The sequence below is a fragment of the Uloborus diversus genome, unplaced genomic scaffold, assembly GCF_026930045.1.
Source record: "Uloborus diversus isolate 005 unplaced genomic scaffold, Udiv.v.3.1 scaffold_106, whole genome shotgun sequence".
NCBI classification, from domain to species: domain Eukaryota; kingdom Metazoa; phylum Arthropoda; class Arachnida; order Araneae; family Uloboridae; genus Uloborus; species Uloborus diversus.
Genome location: NW_026557721.1, coordinates 305,955 through 314,456, shown reverse-complemented (window position 1 = coordinate 314,456; position 8,502 = coordinate 305,955). Strand labels below are relative to the sequence as shown.

At 31.1% G+C, this 8,502-nt stretch overlaps 1 long non-coding RNA gene across 1 annotated transcript; it reads left to right on the top strand.

The window, feature by feature from the left end:
* Positions 1-1,765: 1,765 nt before the first annotated feature.
* Positions 1,766-6,946, top strand: LOC129232090 (uncharacterized). Its single transcript, XR_008581321.1, has 3 exons — positions 1,766-1,877; positions 3,791-3,887; positions 6,734-6,946. It is a non-coding gene; the product is annotated as an uncharacterized LOC129232090 (long non-coding RNA).
* Positions 6,947-8,502: the final 1,556 nt, after the last annotated feature.

Below are 8,502 nucleotides of genomic sequence, written 5' to 3'. Positions count from 1 at the left end.
ACGCTCTGCTTCTGAATCCACATCTGCGAAGCACAACCTCATTTATCCAGACTAACTGGGACCACAGGCAATCTGGATGAACGAGAAATCGGATGATGAGGGTAGAATGGATAATAAGCAAAACACATTCTGAAAAGAGAAGACAGCTTTCATTGCAGTAATAAAGAATGCTTTGTTACAAATGAAGGCTCCCAAGCACTTTGATCTTTTACAGTTCAGTTGCAGTGGTGTCGGACTGATACTCCGAACATAGCACGTTATTTCATTAACTTACTGTAATTTTTTTCACGACCTACGCGGCAGTTGTACGCTGAATCAAAATGAAAAGCAAACATTTGGCATTTTTATAATTCTATTTTTTCAATCTTAATTTAAAGTTTTTAAGCGTATATTTTTTTAAACCTAGAATTTGGATCCGAATGAACGGAAGATCCGGATAAACGGGGGTCCAGATAAACGAGGTTTTACCGCACTTTAAATTCTGAGCTATGTTTAACCCATGAGAATGATTCACCTTTCGTATAGTGAATGTACAGGTTGTTTATAAAGTTTTGCACCGATAAAGGGAGTTCAGCATAAATTTTTCTTGACAATATTAACACACTTCTGCGCGTGTACCTTTTGTAGCTATGAGAAGATGCAGACAATTTTCAACTTTACACCAGATAATACAGGGCGACCTGAATTTACATTATGGAGATTGTATGTAGGATAACGGCACCAAAAGCAGACATTGGTCCAGTAACAGACAGCCGTTAAGTTTGGGTTTAAATAACAAAAGTTTTAGGCGGGTAAAACTGATGTTGCTGCTGCCCGTGAATACGGTGCAATCATCTAATGTTATCAGAATGAATTTTATGAGCCAGTTGGTATTTACAAGGCAGTGGTGGAAGGTTATAAACAGCCACCACGAGGTCTGCAAGTGTTTCATGTTCATTTGAGCTTAATAATCTTTTGGATCTAAAAATAAAGAACTATTGCACGTTTTGAAGAGAAAATAGGATTTATGTCCATTACCCTAGTAGCACAAAAATATAGAACGACGTAGGACCGACATAGATCGACGTTTTGAATCCCGATTGATAACGGATACAGTTTTTAAAATATAGAACTATGTCGAAGTATATTTTTTTCACTGGCTTTATATAAAAAGTGGTTTTTACTTCTTGTTTCGATTTTTTTAAAATAGTTAGCCATAATTAAAAGCGTTTATTTCGTAATTTTCTTATAAATACGCAATTTAGGAGAAAAATAGAAAAATTTTGCGAACGTCGAAAAAGTCGTTTAATGTCGAAAGAAAATATTGTGACACCGACATACTTCGACATCAATCTATAAAATAATCCCCATATGGTTTTCTAAACATAGTTCTGTGCCAAAATATGTTTTTATTTCGACATTTTTTAAAAATTTCATATTTAAGCTGTTTTAAATCAAATGAGGAAAATAAATATACTTTTGCTTTGGTATATTTTCATTGGCAGATTATTAAAAGAAAAAAAAAACTTTGAAGCTGCAGATATCGAAACAATCTTTAAAAGAAATGCCTCGAAGTTTTTACTGCTTATTTTTACGTTTGAAATCAATATGTCATTTTATTATACGAAAATATAGCGATATTCTTATTTTTATAGAAATCAGTAGTAAAATAGAAAAAAATGGCAAACATCGAAAAACGTTTTTTGACCAATTTCGACGTGAATCTGTATAACTTTAACCAAGACCACTTCCGGAACCGGATGTCACATGATCATGATGACGCTACTTTCATTCTGTATTTGTATGGCGGCAAACGGCATGGCAACTTTGTGAAAGAAACATCGCCATTGATAAGTTGGATTCAGCATATTGAAACATCATTTTGCACTACAATTTAAGTAAGTAACATTACAAGCAAAATTACAAAATATAAAATGTTATGATTCTGTAGTTTTTGGCTGATTTTTGTATTATTTACAACGCTATTTCTTCTTATTGTGAGTTGAGTATTTGGAATGTGTGTTGAACTTAAGTTGATCTTATTCCATGTTATTTTTATTTTCCAGCTTTTAAAAATTGAGGTAGCATTCCCCCCCCCCCAATAATTTCAGTTCTTTTCTTACCCCTTCAAATTTTAATTTATACACTTGCTTTAATATTTGTTTTATTGTTTATGGCAGAGATAATAATATATATTTAGTAATGTTTGCATAAGATTTGTTAGCAAATAATGTACAAATAACATTATTTCCTATGCATCTAAGATGGTTTTATGTTCCAAACTATTTTGGTCCTGTAAGTTTTTTTGAAGTACTTTGTTGAAATGCATTTTCTTGATTATCATTTTAAGATGCAAATAATTTTTGCAGACTTCCCCTTTCTACTTAGGATTAGGAATTAGTTTCTCAGTTTCATTTTAATCCAATGCATTTTATATTGATCTGGGGTGGATGAAATAACTTTATTGGTACACTTCGACAAGGGTCCCTTTTTACTAAATGAGGAAAAGGATTTCACTATTATTGGGGAAAAAAAGGAGTAGTTTTTCTGGTTTAAAATGCATTGTGTCAGTGTTTCAATTCAAATATTAGATATCGATTCAAAGTGTGTTTACCTTTGCTGCTCAAAATTTTGTTTTTGTATTTCAGTGCAAGGGCTTTTAGGTTTTGAACACTAAAAAATGTTTCTAGTTTCACTTATTTTGTGTATGAAATTAGTTCATTTTGTTGTTAATAGTGCAAAATGTTCAGCGTTCAAAATTATGGCTGGTCCACTGGTCCCAGACCAGTGAAACCTGCATCAGACCACAAAAAAAAAAAAAAAAATCAGTGGTCCTCTGTACCACCAGCGCCTGGCAATTTATGATCACACTTTGCTAGAAAAAATTCAAAAGCATAAGCCTGGTTGATGCCTGAACTAATTATTAGCCAAACCATTCATTGACTTTTTTTTTTTTTTTTCAAATCGCTGTACAAGTACATAATTTATATGAATCATCCACATTTTATTCAGCATTTGAAACTAAGTAAAAATGGCAAAATTAAATTATCAAATTTTTGGTAGCCCATTTTAAGGGTTGATTAATGAAATTAGTTTTCAGACATAACACTTGGCTGTTTAAAATTTAAATGTTTATGGCCAAACAAAAATTTTTGAATGTAGTGCTTTATTTAATGTTAAATCAATTAGCTAAAAATAAGAAAGTTATATTTAAAGTTAGTGGTACCCGGACGGCTTTGCACGTCGTAGAAAATTAAAAGGTCATTTGGTTCGCCTGTATATTTACAAATGATGGATGATGAATTCCTCGTCAATTTGCTATGTTAATTTGCTCGACCCTTGGCACATATCGTTGGCATTTGTTTGTCCATGTTATGATAATTTGCTTGGTAAAATGTTCTTAAAATTGAAATAGAAAAAGAACAAAATCGAATTTTGAAAAAATCGCTTTGAGGTGTTCGCCGAATTACATGGAAATCGGCCAAATGGTCTAGGCGCTATACGCGTAATAGACAGAGATCCAAATACAGACTTTCAGTTTCATTATTAGTAAAGATTACTTAATGAATGCAATCCTAAAGCGTAAATAATTTTACGTACACACATATTTATTGGTTAAATTTAAAGCGGACCAATGATGTCTGCAGACTAGTACATTTTCATGTTGACTTGTACGAAGGACCAGTAGGATTTTTACTGATTTCTAACTTTGATGTTTGTCTAATTTATGTAAAGTACCTACCCCCTTTTGTGTGTGTTTAGTTTATGGATAGTTCTGTTGTTTGCATTCATTTTTCTTTTTCTATTACAGATTTGTTACCTAGTTAGTGTTTGAAAAATCTGCAGGAAAGTTAGTTTTGGGATATACTCAACAAGCAATAATGTTGCTGCAGACCCGGACAAAAATGGTAAGAAATCATATTATAGAAAATGTACAGTAGACTCTGCCTTATATGATTGGGGTCAATGTTATCAATCCTTTATTGCTGTTATCAAAATCCCTCAGTCCCAATTTTCTCTATTCATTTGCATGTTCAAATAATTTTTGTTATCATGAAATTTTTTAATGTTATCAGTTTTCAAACTCGATTCTTAACTATCAATGAACTATTCAAAAGAATCATCTTGTATTTAAGTGTGCCAGTGTTTGTATGTTTTAGAATTCTCCCTATTAGAGACGAGCACTTTGGCCGAGTGCCGCATACTCGACCTGTCACTACTTGGCCGAATACTGAATATCAAATATACTTTAAGATCCACAGACAAACACATGATGAATTTTGAACTCATTGGAACTGTAGTATAGACCTCCATGTCCACATAAGTTTTTAAAACAAAACTTCATCTGAAATTTAATTATTCATCATTTAAAAACTTTTGCTTGTGTCAAAAATTTTACTAAAATGTTATTTTTTAAAATTAGAAGAAAGCAAATAAATAAAAGGTATGATTAATATAGATATTAATGAGGTTAATGAGTATTTGATAATATTTTTCTCAAATGTTTATTTTTGAAAATACTTTAAAAAATTGCCAATAACTCTATTACATAAAAACTTCCTTATGTAACTGTTGGTAGAATTATAAAAAAAAATTCACAATGCTACGAAGACGACTAAATTCAGTTCCATTTGTAACTCAAAGGAATGTTATTAAATGTGCAATATTTAGGTGCCAAAAAAGCTTAATTTAAAAAAAAAAATTTTAAATCATGGATGAAAGAACAAGAAATTAATGATTAAACATTTACATTTCAAAACATGCGAATATTCTTTTTTTAGTTCATACTTTTGATGTATAATACATCCTATAACTGTAAAATTTTTTGCATTTAAGTCGATTATTTCACTAATATTTTGAACATTTTCTTTTGTACACATGCATAAATGTCAAAAAATTTGGTTTATGGCTGGGAAAAAAAACATGCATACAAATTGAAATTTTTAATGAAGAATTTAATTTCTACATAATTAGATAAAAAACAGTTGTATAAATACATATATATTTATACTTGAATGTTCACGTTGAATAAATATATTAAATAGTCAAAAAAAAAAAAAGAAAACATAATTTTGACACATTTTATTCTGTCATATTTTCTCAGAAAATAATTTTGGACACAAGGGTTTTGAACAGGGCATTATAAACCTTGCCAACCCCACTTTCATTTGCACATGTATAAACATAGGGAAATTTGATTACTTTATCAAAAAAATAAATAATTAATGCATACAAATTAAAATTTTAATCAAGAATTTAACTTCTATGTAATTAGATTAAAATCAGCTGCATAAATAAGTTGAATGTTCACATTGAATAAATGTTCAGTATAAAACATTTCTTTGATACATTTTATTTTGTTTTTGTTGTTTTGTCACAAACTAAAATTTTTCTATAAATATAGTTTTGGACAGGACGGTAAAAACCCTGGTTTTTACCGTCCTGTCCCCTGGTAGTGTCCGAAACCTTGCCAAGCCTGCAGAGAAGCCTAAAAAACGTACGTACCTAAAACTTTTCACACCATTTGGTTGGACCTTTTGACTCTATTTTCACCTCCATAAAAAGGGGAGATGAGCGGGAACCCCCTTTAGAGACACAAGGAATGGTGCAATCTTTTGAGCACCTTTTTTTGTATCTCGGCGCTTGAATCTCATTTGAAACCATTCTGCAATTTGGTATTCGAAATCTTTGCTAAGTTTAGTCGTGATAATTATTACGTTTTGCTACTTCACTAGAGCATTCTTTTTTCTCTAATTTTGACTCATTTAAAAAATTTCAATTGTTATTCTACTAAAACTTTTTTTTCGTTACATATTTACACTTATTTTTAGTGATCATGACTAATTTTTAGAACAGTATTTTATTATGATTATGACCTTGTTATGTCGAAAACTCTGCCTATATATATGTATATATATATTTTACTGTTCCTTCGATTTCGTGACACCAAGAGCGTACTGTATTTATCAATTTATTACTGTCTGAAACGTGTATATTTCTCAACGACAAGAGAAATTAGGTGGATTAGAAGAGTTATTTTGATGGAAAATGAATGTTTCCTCTCCTATTGATAGCGAAAATTATTGTTTTACATTTTTACTTCAATAGCTGTTCTTAGCTTATATCTAGATATCTAGTCGGTTCAAAATTTTTCTCAACAAAAATATTAACAAAAGCTAATCAATATTATATAATTATTGGGGGAAATTATTCGATTAAGTGGGGATCTTTAACATTGCGTCTGTGGAGAAATATTTGGTTCCAAGAGGTTTAGAGGTTTTATTCATATAAGCTTGGTATTCATTCAACTGTTACCTGATTAAGCAGGGCTGACAGTATTTTCTAGATTTTCACCACAGTTTCTACCTGCAAAAAAACCTAGTTTTTTTCCATGTCCTGGTAAAAAACTAAACCCTGCTATATGTGTTGAAATTGAGAGTTCTATTCGGGAGGTTCGACTCCAAAACTCCTTGGCTGCGCCATTCATACTATTTCAAAGTAAAGTGCATTTTTTGCAATTTTAACATTACATTACTGGTACAATCAACATGACTAATTCAATTCTCCCCTGTGACTGTCTAAAAACAGATTGTTCTTACTCGGTATACAGTCGATTGATTGTATGTTATCGATAAGTAGGAAAAATAATTCTCCATGTCTTTTCCATAATCTATCACAAAATAGCCAAAAATTGATGGTTTATTATTTTGTACAGTAAAAAATGTTTAATGTTTTTAATTCTTATGTTTTTTAGCTGGTGCTCCCTATGCTATTTCAATACGTGAAAACAAGATTTGGTTAAGTATTCTGAAGACTTCATGTGTGGAAAGGATTGAGTGCTGCGAACAATCCCAATTCTCCATGGTGAATGGATGATTAGATTTTGTTGCTCCGGTCTTTACCTTAGTGTGTTTAATTGACTTCATATATTTACAGCTGATGCAGTGTTTCCTGTATATACTATGTAAACCAGTTCTGTTTAATTCGTTTTTAATAAATATTTTAAGAAATAGTTTTGCTTCTACTCTTTATTTTGGCAAGATATTGTATTTTGCTACGAGTAGTCTTTAACTCTTGAATAACAACTTTATTCCCAAAAACTGAGAAACTACTAAGTAATTTCATGCCTTGCATAAAAGAAAATCTAAGAGCCTCAACCTGCATTCCTCTCTTACTGCTTTTAAAAATTACTACTAAAAAGTATTGCTGAAAAAGTACAATTTCAGTTTGTAGTCTCATGCTTAGAAGAAACATAAGTATACTCTTATTTTTCAGTTCTTTCTACTGTTTTTACTGATGTGGTTATTGTTTTATTGAAGATGTCATTTATAGGTATGGTGATTTATGCATAATAAGTAAAATATATTTAATGATTATTTTATATTTATTGGAATTTGAAGGTTGACTGTTTTTTTACTGTAAGAAAGCTTTATTTTTACTACTTTTTATTTACTGACAAAAAAATGTTAAGCAGAAATTATTTCTGAAATTTTTGCTGCATTATACTGCAAAATGCAAAAGCCATCGTATTTACAAAACGTGAAATATTTTAACCGTCTTATTTAATCCTAGTTTATTAATTATTATTTATTAAATTTCAATTTACTTGTTTTTTCATTTAAGAATTTTAGAAAAAGGCCAATTTTCTTTCAATATTGAGTTAAAAAGTTTATTTTCTCCTTTTTTTAAAGGGTTTTTTCTTAATATTTCATTGTACTTTAAGTACGTAAATAGAAAGCACGGTTTCACTTTAATAAAATCGGGAAAATGCTTAAGCTTCATGTACCTTGAACACAAATGCATCTGATGTATGAAATTGCATGCTTGTGCCGAGCAATAGTACAAAACCTTCTCACTTAATAAAATCAACCGCTATTATGATGAATATGTTTTGAAAGAAGTGTAAAAACTCTTTATTTATAAATTATTGTATCTAAAAAAATGACATATTGTCGCCTTATAGCAATTGGGGTGACGATACAGAACCGTTACTCCTGAATGTTCAAGGCCGATATTCGTGAATGTAACGGAAGTGGCAAGTTTTTACGTAGTTCGACGTCGGTGAAAATATAGTTCTATGTAGTTTCTGAAAATTTTTCTACGTCGATCGGTTTTTAGAACCGTTATTTCTGAATATTCGGCACCGTTATTCCTGAATGTTCAGGGCCGATATTCGTGAACATAACGGAAGTGGCAAGTTTTTACGTAGTTCGACGTCGGTAAAAATATAGTTCTATGTAGTTTCTGAAAATTTTTCTACGTCGATCGGTTTTAGAACCGTTATTTCTGAATATTCAGGACCGTTATTCCTGAATGTTCTGGGCCGATATTCGTGAACGTAACGGAAGTGGCAAGTTTTTAAGTAGTTCGACGTCGGTGAAAATATAGTTCTATATTGGTTTTGAAAGTTTTTCTACGTCGTTCGGTTTTTTGTGCTACTAGGGTACTCACCCTTTCCTCATCCTATCTGTTGCTGGGTGTCATCCGAATTTTCGGTGTCTGTTACTGGGGATCGAAACTTTT